This window comes from Schistocerca gregaria, chromosome 10 (genome assembly GCF_023897955.1).
Source record: "Schistocerca gregaria isolate iqSchGreg1 chromosome 10, iqSchGreg1.2, whole genome shotgun sequence".
NCBI classification, from domain to species: domain Eukaryota; kingdom Metazoa; phylum Arthropoda; class Insecta; order Orthoptera; family Acrididae; genus Schistocerca; species Schistocerca gregaria.
Window position 1 is genome coordinate 31,005,098 of NC_064929.1, and position 12,797 is coordinate 31,017,894.

Consider the following 12,797-nt stretch of genomic DNA (forward strand, 5'->3'; position numbering starts at 1 on the left):
CGTTGACTGTTTGAGACATTACTCCCATGTAGGAATGTGCGAATGGAGACTGTTGTATTAAATCCCGATGCAATTTCTGTGTTTCATCAACACTTTGAAGATCCGCAGATTACAGAATGCCTCCAGATGTGCATCGGAAACTACTACTGGTCTTCAGGGAGCGATCAAAGCGATGACAGTTTGTGACATTACTCATATGGAGAAATGTACGCATGGTGCCTGTTGTATTCAAACCCGATGCAATTTCTGTGTTTCATCAACACTTTGAAGGTCCACAGATTACAGAGTGCCTCCAGATGTGTATCGTAAACTACTACTGGTCTTCCAGGGAACGATCAAAGCGAAGACTGTTTGAGACATTACTCCCATATAGGAAAGTGCGCATGGTGACTTGTATTCAATCCCGATGCATTTTCTGTTTTGATCAACACTCTGATAGTCCACAGATTACAGAATGCCTCCAGATGTGCATCGAAAACTACTACTGGTCTTCCTAGGAGCGATCGAAGCGTAAACTGTTTGAGACATTACTCCCATGGAGGAAAGTGCGCATTGTGACTGTTGTATTCAATCCCGATGCAATTTCTGTGTTTCATCAACACTCTGATAGTCCACAGATTACAGAATGCTTCTAGATGTGCATCGGAAACTACTACTGGTCTTCCAATGAACGATCAAAGCGTAGACTGTTTGAGACATTACTCCTATGTAGGAAAGTGCTCATGGTGACTGTTGTATTCAATCACAATACAATTTCTGTGTTTCATCAACACTCTGATAGTCCACAGATTACAGAATGCCTCCAGATGTGCATCGGAAACTACTACTGGTCTTCCAGGGAACGATCAAAGCGTAGACTGTTTGAGACATTACTCCCATGGGGGAAAGTGCGCATGGTGACTGTTGTATTCAATCACGATGCAATTTCTGTGTTTCATCAACAATCTGATGGTCCACAGATTACAGATTGCCTCCAGATCTGCATCGGAAGGTACTACTGGTCATCCAGGGAACGATCAAAGCGTAGACTGTTTGAGACATTATTCCCATGGAAGAAAGTGGTCATGGTGGCTGTTGTAATCGATCCTGATGCAATTTCTGTGTTTCATCAACACTTTGAAGGTCGACAGATTACAGAATGCCTCCAGATGTGTTACGGGAACTACTACTGGTCGTCAAGGGAACGATCAAATCGTAGACTGTTTGAGACATTACTTCCATGGAGGAAAGTGCGCATGGTGACTTTTGTATTCAATCCCGATGCAATTTCTGTGTTACATCAAAACTCTGATGGTCCACAGGTTACAGAATGCTTCCAGATGTGCATCGGAAACTACTACTGGTCTTCCTGGGAGCGATCGAAGCGTAGACTGTTTGAGACATTACTCCCATGGAGGAAAGTGCGCATGGTGACTGTTGTATTCAATCCCGAGGCAATTTCTGTGTTTCATCAACACTTTGAAGGTGTGCAGATTACAAAATGCCTCAACATGTGCATCGGAGACTACTACTGGTCTTCCAGGGAACGATCAAATCGTAGACTCTTTGAGATATTACTCCCATGGAGGAAAGTGCGCATGGTTAATGTTGTATTCAATCCCGATACAATCTCTGTGTTTTAACAACACTCTAATAGTCCACAGATTACAGATTGCCTCCAGATGAGCATCGGAAACTACTACTGGTCTTCCTGTTAGCGATCAAAGCGTAAACTGTTTGAGACATTACTCCCATGGAGGAAAGTGCGCATGGTGACTGTTGTATTCAATCCCGATGCAATTTCTGTGTTTCATCAACACTCTAATAGTCCACAGATTACAGAAGGCTTCTAGATGTGCATCGGAAACTACTACTGGTATAAAAGGGAACGATCAAAGCGTAGAATTTTTTTAGACATTATTCCCATGGGGGAAAGTGCGCATAGTGACTGTTGTATTCAATCCTGATGCAATTTCTGTGTTTCATCAACATTTAGATAGTCCACAGATTACAGAATGCCTCCAGATGTGCATCGGAAACTACTAATGGTATTCCAGATAACGAACAAAGCGTAGACTGTTTCAGACATTACTCCCATGAAGAAAAGTGCGGATGGTGACTGTTGTATTCAAACCCGATGCAATTTCTGTGTTTCATCAACACTTTGAAGGTCCACAGATTACAGAATGCCTCCAGATGAGCATCGGAAACTACTACTGGTCTTGCAGGGAACGAACAAAGCGTAGACTGTTTCATTCATTACTCCCATGGAGAAAAGTGCGGATGGTGACTGTTGTATTTAATCCCGATGCAATTTCTATGTTTCATCAACACTCTGATAGTCCACAGATTACAGATTGCCTCCAGATGTGCATCGGAAACTACTACTGGTCTTCCTGGGAACGATCAAAGCGTAGACTGTTTGTGACATTACTCCCATGGAGGAACGTGCGCATGGTGACTGTTGTATTCAATCCCGAGGCAATATCTGTGTTTCATCAACACTTTGAAGGTGTGCAGATTACAGAACGCCTCACGATGTGCATCGGAAACTACTACTGGTCTTCCAGGGAACGATCAAATCGCAGACTCTTTGAGATATTACTCCCATGGAGGAAAGTGCGCATTGTTACTGTTGTATTCAATCCCGATGCAATTTCTGTGTTTCAACAACACTCTGATAGTCCACAGATTACAGAATGCCACCAGATGTGCATCGGAAACTACCACTGGCCTTCTACGGAACGATAAAGGCGTAGATTGTTTGAGAATCACTCCCATGGAAGAAAGTGGTCATGGTGACTATTGTATTCAATCCCGATGCAATTTCTGTGTTTCCTCAAAACTTTGAAGTTCCACAGATTACAGAATGCCTTCAGATGTGCATCGGAAACTACTACTGGTCTTCCAGGGAACGATCAAAGCGTAGATTGTTTGAGACATTACTCCCGTGGAGGAAAGTCCGAATGGTGACTGTTGTATTCAATTCCGATGCAATTTCTGTGTTTCATCAACACTCTGATAGTCCGCAGATTACAGATTGCCTCCAGATGTGCAGCGGAAACTACTACTGGTCTTCCTGGGAACGATCAAAGCATAGACTGTTTAAGACATTACTCCCATGGAGGAAACTGCGCATGGTGACTGTTATATTCAATCACGATGCAATTTCTGTGTTCCATCAACACTTTGAAGGTCCACAGACTTCAGAATGCCTCCAGATGTGCATCGGAAACTACTACTGGTCTTCCAGGGAACGATCTAAGCGTAAACTGTTTGAGACATTACTCCCATGAGGTAAAGTGCGGATGGTGACGGTTGTATTCAATCCCAAGGCAATTTCTGTGTTTCAACAACACTGTGATAGTAAACAGATTACAGATTGCCTCCAGATTTGCATAGGAAACTACTACTGGTCTTCCAGGGAACGATCAAATCGTAGACTCTTTGAGACATTACTCCCACGGAGGAAAGAGCGCATGGTGACCTTTGTATTCAATCCCGAGGCAATTTCTGTGTTTCATCAACTCTTTGAAGGTGTGCAGATTACAGAACGCCTCACGATGTGCATCGGAAACTACTACTGGTCTTCCAGGGAACGATCAAATCGTAGACACTTTGAGATATTACTCCCATGGAGGAAAGTGCGCATGGTTACTGATGTATTCAATCCCGATGCAATTTCTGTGTTTCAACAACACTCTGATAGTCCACAGGTTACAGAATGCCACCAGATGAGAATCGGAAACAACTACTGGTCTTTCAGGGAACGATCAAAGCGAAGACTCTTTGAGACATTACTCCCATGGTGGAAAGTGCGCATGGTGACTGTTGTATTCAATCGCGATGCATTTTCTGTGTTGATCAACACTCTGATAGTCCACAGATTACAGAATGCCTCCAGATGTGCATCGGAAACTACTACTGGTCTTCCTGGGAGCGATCGAAGCGTAAACTGTTTGAGACATTACTCCCATGGAGGAAAGTGCGCATTGTGACTGTTGTATTCAATCCCGATGCAATTTCTATGTTTCATCAACACTCTGATAGTCCACAGATTACTGATTGACTCCAGAAGTGCATTCCAAACTACTACTTGGCTTAGAGGGGAACGATCAATGCGTAGACTGTTTGAGACATTACTGCCATGGAGGAAAGTGCGCATGGCGACTGTTGTATTCAATCCCGATGCAATTTCTGTGTTTCATCAACACTCTGATAGTCCACAGATTACAGAATGCCTTCAGATGTGCATCGGAAACTACCACTGGTCTTCCATTGAACGATCAAGTCGTAGACTGTTTGAGAATTACTCCAATGAAGGGAAGTGGTCATGGTGCCTGTCGTATTCAATCCCGATGCAATTTCTGTGTTTCATCAACAATTTGAAGGTCCACAGATTACAGAATGCCTTCAGATGTGCATCGGAAACTACTACTGGTCTTCCAGGGAACGATCAAAGCGCAGACTGTTTGAGACATTACTCCCGTGGAGGAAAGTGCGAATGGTGACTGTTGTATTCAATCCCGATGCAATTTCTGTGTTTCATCAACACTCTGACAGTCTGCAGATTACAGATTGCCTCCATATGTGCATCGGAAACTACTACTGGTCTTCCTGGGAGCGATCAAAGCATAGACTGTTTAAGACATTACTCCCATGGAGGAATGTGCGCATGGTGACTTTTGTATTTAATCACGATGCAATTTCTGTGTTTCATCAACACTTTGAAGGTCCACAGACTACAGAATGCCTCCAGATGTGCATCGGAAGCTACTACTGGTCTTCCAGGGAACGATCAAATCGTAGACTCTTTGAGATATTACTCCCATGGAGGAAAGTGCGCATGGTTACTGTTGTATTCAATCCCGATACAATTTATGTGTTTCAACAACATTCTGATAGTCCACAGATTACAGAATGCCACCAGATGTGCATCGGAAACAACTACTGGTCTTCCAGGGAACGATAAAAGCGTTTACTGATTGAGACATTACTCCCATACAGGAAAGTGCGCATGGTGACTGTTGTATTCAATCCCGATGCAATTTCTGTGTTTCATCAACACTCTGATAGTCCACAGATTACAGATTGACTCCAGATCTGCATTGGAAACTACTACTGGTCTTAGAGGGGAACGATCAATGCGTAGACTGTTTGAGACATTACTGCCATGGAGGAAAGTCCGCATGGCGACTGTTGTATTCAATCCCTATGGAATATCTGTGATTCATCAATTTTCTGATAGTCCACAGAATACAGAATGCCTCCAGATGTGCATCAGAAACTACTACTGGTCTTCCAGGGAACGATCAAAGTGTAGACTGTTTGAGACATTACTCCCATGGAGGTAAGAGCGCATGGTGACTGTTGTATTCAATCCCGATGCAAATTCTGTGTTTCATCAACACCCTGATAGTCCACAGGTTACAGAATGCCACCAGATGAGCATCGGAAACTACTACTGGTCTTAAAGGGAGCGATCAAAGCGTAGACTGTTTGAGACATTACTCCCATGGAGGAAAGTGCGCATGGTGACTGTTGTATTCAATCCCGAGGCAATTTCTGTGTTTCATCAACTCTTTGAAGGTGTGCAGATTACAGAACGCCTCACGATGTGCATCGGAAACTACTACTGGTCTTCCAGGGAACGATCAAATCGTAGACACTTTGAGATATTACTCCCATGGAGGAAAGTGCGCATGGTTACTGATGTATTCAATCCCGATGCAATTTCTGTGTTTCAACAACACTCTGATAGTCCACAGGTTACAGAATGCCACCAGATGAGCATCGGAAAAAACTACTGGTCTTCCAGGGAACGATCAAAGCGAAGACTCTTTGAGACATTACTCCCATGGAGGAAAGTGCGCATGGTGACTGTTGTATTCAATCGCGATGCATTTTCTGTGTTGATCAACACTCTGATAGTCCACAGATTACAGAATGCCTCCAGATGTGCATCGGAAACTACTACTGGTCTTCCTGGGAGCGATCGAAGCGTAAACTGTTTGAGACATTACTCCCATGGAGGAAAGTGCGCATTGTGACTGTTGTATTCAATCCCGATGCAATTTCTATGTTTCATCAACACTCTGATAGTCCACAGATTACTGATTGACTCCAGAAGTGCATTCCAAACTACTACTGGGCTTAGAGGGGAACGATCAATGCGTAGACTGTTTGAGACATTACTGCCATGGAGGAAAGTGCGCATGGCGACTGTTGTATTCAATCCCGATGCAATTTCTGTGTTTCATCAACACTCTGATAGTCCACAGATTACAGAATGCCTTCAAATGTGCATCGGAAGCTACCACTGGTCTTCCATTGAACGATCAAGTCGTAGACTGTTTGAGAATTACTCCAATGAAGGGAAGTGGTCATGGTGCCTGTCGTATTCAATCCCGATGCAATTTCTGTGTTTCATCAACAATTTGAAGGTCCACAGATTACAGAATGCCTTCAGATGTGCATCGGAAACTACTACTGGTCTTCCAGGGAACGATCAAAGCGCAGACTCTTTGAGACATTACTCCCGTGGAGGAAAGTGCGAATGGTGACTGTTGTATTCAATCCCGATGCAATTTCTGTGTTTCATCAACACTCTGACAGTCTGCAGATTACAGATTGCCTCCATATGTGCATCGGAAACTACTACTGGTCTTCCTGGGAGCGATCAAAGCATAGACTGTTTAAGACATTACTCCCATGGAGGAATGTGCGCATGGTGACTTTTGTATTTAATCACGATGCAATTTCTGTGTTTCATCAACACTTTGAAGGTCCACAGACTACAGAATGCCTCCAGATGTGCATCGGAAGCTACTACTGGTCTTCCAGGGAACGATCAAATCGTAGACTCTTTGAGATATTACTCAAATGGAGGAAAGTGCGCATGGTTACTGTTGTATTCAATCCCGATACAATTTATGTGTTTCAACAACATTCTGATAGTCCACAGATTACAGAATGCCACCAGATGTGCATCGGAAACAACTACTGGTCTTCCAGGGAACGATAAAAGCGTTTACTGATTGAGACATTACTCCCATACAGGAAAGTGCGCATGGTGACTGTTGTATTCAATCCCGATGCAATTTCTGTGTTTCATCAACACTCTGATAGTCCACAGATTACAGATTGACTCCAGATCTGCATTGGAAACTACTACTGGTCTTAGAGGGGGACGAACAATGCGTAGACTGTTTGAGACATTACTGCCATGGAGGAAAGTCCGCATGGCGACTGTTGTATTCAATCCCTATGGAATGTCTGTGATTCATCAATTTTCTGATAGTCCACAGAATACAGAATGCCTCCAGATGTGCATCTGAAACTACTACTGGTCTTCCAGGGAACGATCAAAGTGTAGACTGTTTGAGACATTACTCCCATGGGGGTAAGAGCGCATGGTGACTGTTGTATTCAATCCCGATGCAATTTCTGTGTTTCAGCAACACTCTGATAGAACACAGACTACAGTATGCCACCAGATTTGCATCGGAAACTACTACTGGTCTAACAGGGATCGGTCAAAACGTAGAATGTTTGAGACATTACTCCCATGGGGGAAAGTGCGCATGGTGAGTGTTGTATTTAATCCCGATGGAATTTCAATGTTTCATCAACACTCAGATAGTCCACAGATTACAGAATGCCTCTAGATGTGAATCGGAAACTACCACTGGTCTTCCAGGGAACGATCAAGTCGTAGACTGTCTGAGAATTACTCCAATGAAGGGAAGTGGTCATGGTGACTGTCGTATTCAATCCCGATGCAATTTCTGTGTTTCATCAACAATTTGAAGGTCCACAGATTACAGAATGCCTTCAGATGTGCATCGGAAACTACTACTGGTCTTAAAGGGAGCGATCAAAGCGTAGACTGTTTGAGACATTACTCCCATGGAGGAAAGTGCGCATGGTGACTGTTGTATTCAATCCCCAGGCAATTTCTGTGTTTCATCAACACTTTGAAGGTGTGCAGAAAACAAAATGCCTCAACATGAGCATCGGAAACTACTACTGGTCTTCCAGGGAACGATCAAATCGTAGACTCTTTGAGATATTACTCCCATGGAGGAAAGTGCGCATGGTTACTGTTGTATTCAATTCCGATACAATCTCTGTGTTTTAACAACACTCTGATAGTCCACAGATTACAGATTGCCTCCAGATGAGCATCGGAAACTACTACTGGTCTTCCTGTTAGCGATCAAAGCGTAAACTGTTTGAGACATTACTCCCATGGAGGAAAGTGCGCATGGTGACTGTTGTATTCAATCCCGATGCAAATTCTGTGTTTCATCAACACTCTAATAGTCCACAGATTACAGAATGCTTCTAGATGTGCATTGGAAACTACCACTGGTATAAAAGGGAACGATCAAAGCGTAGAATCTTTTTAGACATTATTCCCATGGGGGAAAGTGTGCATAGTGACTGTTGTATTCAATCCTGATGCAATTTCTGTGTTTCATCAACATTTAGATAGTCCACAGATTACAGAATGCCTCCAGATGAGCATCGGAAACTACTACTGGTCTTGCAGGGAACGAACAAAGCGTAGACTGTTTCATTCATTACTCCCATGGAGAAAAGTGCGGATGGTGACTGTTGTATTTATTCCCGATGCAATTTCTATGTTTCACCAACACTCTGATAGTCCACAGATTACAGATTGCCTCCAGATGTGCATCGGAAACTACTACTTGTCTTCCCGGGAACGATCAAAGCGTAGACTGTTTGCGACATTACTCCCATGGAGGAAAGTGCGCATGGTGACTGTTGTATTCAATCCCGAGGCAATTTCTGTGTTTCATCAACACTTTGAAGGTGTGCAGATTACAGAACGCCTCACGATGTGCATCGGAAACTACTACTGGTCTTCCAGGGAACGATCAAATCGCAGACTCTTTGAGATATTACTCCCATGGAGGAAAGTGCGCATGGTTACTGTTGTATTCAATCCCGATGCAATTTCTGTGTTTCAACAACACTCTGATAGTCCACAGATTACAGAATGCCACCAGATGTGCATCGGAAACTACCACTGGCGTTCTACGAAACGATAAAGGCGTAGATTGTTTGAGAATTACTCCCATGGAAGAAAGTGGTCATGGTGACTGTTGTATTCAATCCCGATGCAATTTCTGTGTTTCCTCAAAACTTTGAAGGTCCACAGATTACAGAATGCCTTCAGATGTGCATCGGAAACTACTACTGGTCTTATAGGGAACGATCAAAGCGTAGATTGTTTGAGACATTACTCCCGTGGAGGAAAGTGCGAATGGTGACTGTTGTATTCAATCCCGATGCAATTTCTGTGTTTCATCAACACTCTGATAGTCCGCAGATTACAGATTGCCTCCATATGTGCATCGGAAACTACTACTGGTCTTAAAGGGAGCGATCAAAGCGTAGACTGTTTGAGACATTACTCCCATGGAGGAAAGTGCGCATGGTGACTGTTGTATTCAATCCCGAGGCAATTTCTGTGTTTCATCAACACTTTGAAGGTGTGCAGAAAACAAAATGCCTCAACATGAGCATCGGAAACTACTACTGGTCTTCCAGGGAACGATCAAATCGTAGACTCTTTGAGATATTACTCCCATGGAGGAAAGTGCGCATGGTTACTGTTGTATTCAATTCCGATACAATCTCTGTGTTTTAACAACACTCTGATAGTCCACAGATTACAGATTGCCTCCAGATGAGCATCGGAAACTACTACTGGTCTTCCTGTTAGCGATCAAAGCGTAAACTGTTTGAGACATTACTCCCATGGAGGAAAGTGCGCATGGTGACTGTTGTATTCAATCCCGATGCAAATTCTGTGTTTCATCAACACTCTAATAGTCCACAGATTACAGAATGCTTCTAGATGTGCATCGGAAACTACCACTGGTATAAAAGGGAACGATCAAAGCGTAGAATCTTTTTAGACATTATTCCCATGGGGGAAAGTGTGCATAGTGACTGTTGTATTCAATCCTGATGCAATTTCTGTGTTTCATCAACATTTAGATAGTCCACAGATTACAGAATGCCTCCAGATGAGCATCGGAAACTACTACTGGTCTTGCAGGGAACGAACAAAGCGTAGACTGTTTCATTCATTACTCCCATGGAGAAAAGTGCGGATGGTGACTGTTGTATTTATTCCCGATGCAATTTCTATGTTTCACCAACACTCTGATAGTCCACAGATTACAGATTGCCTCCAGATGTGCATCGGAAACTACTACTTGTCTTCCCGGGAACGATCAAAGCGTAGACTGTTTGCGACATTGCTCCCATGGAGGAAAGTGCGCATGGTGACTGTTGTATTCAATCCCGAGGCAATTTCTTTGTTTCATCAACACTTTGAAGGTGTGCAGATTACAGAACGCCTCACGATGTGCATCGGAAACTACTACTGGTCTTCCAGGGAACGATCAAATCGCAGACTCTTTGAGATATTACTTCCATGGAGGAAAGTGCGCATGGTTACTGTTGTATTCAATCCCGATGCAATTTCTGTGTTTCAACATCACTCTGATAGTCCACAGATTACAGAATGCCACCAGATGTGCATCGGAAACTACCACTGGCCTTCTACGAAACGATAAAGGCGTAGATTGTTTGAGAATTACTCCCATGGAAGAAAGTGGTCATGGTGACTGTTGTATTCAATCCCGATGCAATTTCTGTGTTTCCTCAAAACTTTGAAGGTCCACAGATTACAGAATGCCTTCAGATGTGCATCGGAAACTACTACTGGTCTTATAGGGAACGATCAAAGCGTAGATTGTTTGAGACATTACTCCCGTGGAGGAAAGTGCGAATGGTGACTGTTGTATTCAATCCCGATGCAATTTCTGTGTTTCATCAACACTCTGATAGTCCGCAGATTACAGATTGCCTCCATATGTGCATCGGAAACTACTACTGGTCTTCCTGGGAACGATCAAAGCATAGACTGTTTAAGACATTACTCCCATGGAGGAAAGTGCGCATGGTGACTGTTGTATTCAATCACGATGCAATTTCTGTGTTTCATCAACACTTTGAAGGTCCACAGACTTCAGAATGCCTCCAGATGTGCATCGGAAGCTACTACTGGTCTTCCAGGGAACGATCTAAGCGTAAACTGTTTGAGACATTACTCCCATGAAGGAAAGTGCGGATGGTGACTGTTGTATTCAATCCCAAAGCAATTTCTGTGTTTCAACAACACTCTGATAGTAAACAGATTACAGATTGCCTCCAGATTTGCATAGGAAACTACTACTGGTCTTCCAGGGAACGATCAAATCGTAGTCTCTTTGAGACATTACTCCCACGGAGGAAAGAGCGCATGGTGACTTTTGTATTCAATCCCGATGCAATTTCTGTGTTACATCAACACTCTGATGGTCCACAGGTTGCAGAATTCCTCCAGATGTGCATCGGAAACTACTACTGGTCTTCCAGGGAGCGATGAAAGCGTAGACTGTTTGAGACATTACTCCCATGGAGGAAAGTGCGCATGGTGACTGTTGTATTCAATCCCGAGGCAATTTCTGTGTTTCATCAACTCTTTGAAGGTGTGCAGAAAACAGAACGCCTCACGATGTGCATCGGAAACTACTACTGGTCTTCCAGGGAACGATCAAATCGTAGACACTTTGAGAAATTACTCCCATGGAGGAAAGTGCGCATGGTTACTGATGTATTCAATCACGATGCAATTTCTGTGTTTCAACAACACTCTGATAGTCCACAGATTACAGAATGCCACCAGATGTGCATCGGAAACAACTACTGGTCTTCCAGGGAACGATCAAAGCGAAGACTCTTTGAGACATTACTCCCATGGAGGAGAGTGCGCAAGATGACTGTTGTATTCAATCCCGATGCATTTTCTGTGTTGATCAACACTCTGATAGTCCACAGATTACAGAATGCCTCCCGATGTGCATCGGAAACTACTACTGGTCTTCCTGGGAGCGATCGAAGCGTAAACTGTTTGAGACATTACTCCCGTGGAGGAAAGTGCGAATGGTGACTGTTGTATTCAATCCCGTTGCAATTTCTGTGTTTCATCAACAATTTGAAGGTCCACAGATTACAGAATGCCTTCAGGTGTGCATCGGAAACTACTACTGGTCTTCCAGGGAACGATCAAAGCGCAGACTGTTTGAGACATTACTCCCGTGGAGGAAAGTGCGAATGGTGACTGTTGTATTCAATCCCGATGCAATTTCTGTGTTTCATCAACACTCTGACAGTCTGCAGATTACAGATTGCCTCCATATGTGCATCGGAAGCTACTACTAATCTTCCTGGGAGCGATCAAATCATAGACCTTTTTAAGACATTACTCCCATGGAGGAAAGTGCGCATGGTGACTTTTGTATTTAATCACGATGCAATTTCTGTGTTTCATCAACACTTTGAAGGCCCACAGACTACAGAATGCAACCAGATGTGCATCGGAAGCTACTACTAGTCTTCCAGGGAACGATCAAATCGTAGACTCTTTGAGATATTACTCCCATGGAGGAAAGTGCGCATGGTTACTGTTGTATTCAATCCCGAGGCAATTTCTGTGTTTCATCAACTCTTTGAAGGTGTGCAGATTACAGAACGCCTCACGATGTGCATCGGAAACTACTACTGGTCTTCCAGGGAACGATCAAATCGTAGACACTTTGAGATATTACTCCCATGGAGGAAAGTGCGCATGGTTACTGATGTATTCAATCACGATGCATTTTCTGTGTTTCAACAACACTCTGATAGTCCACAGATTACAGAATGCCACCAGATGTGCATCGGAAACAACTACT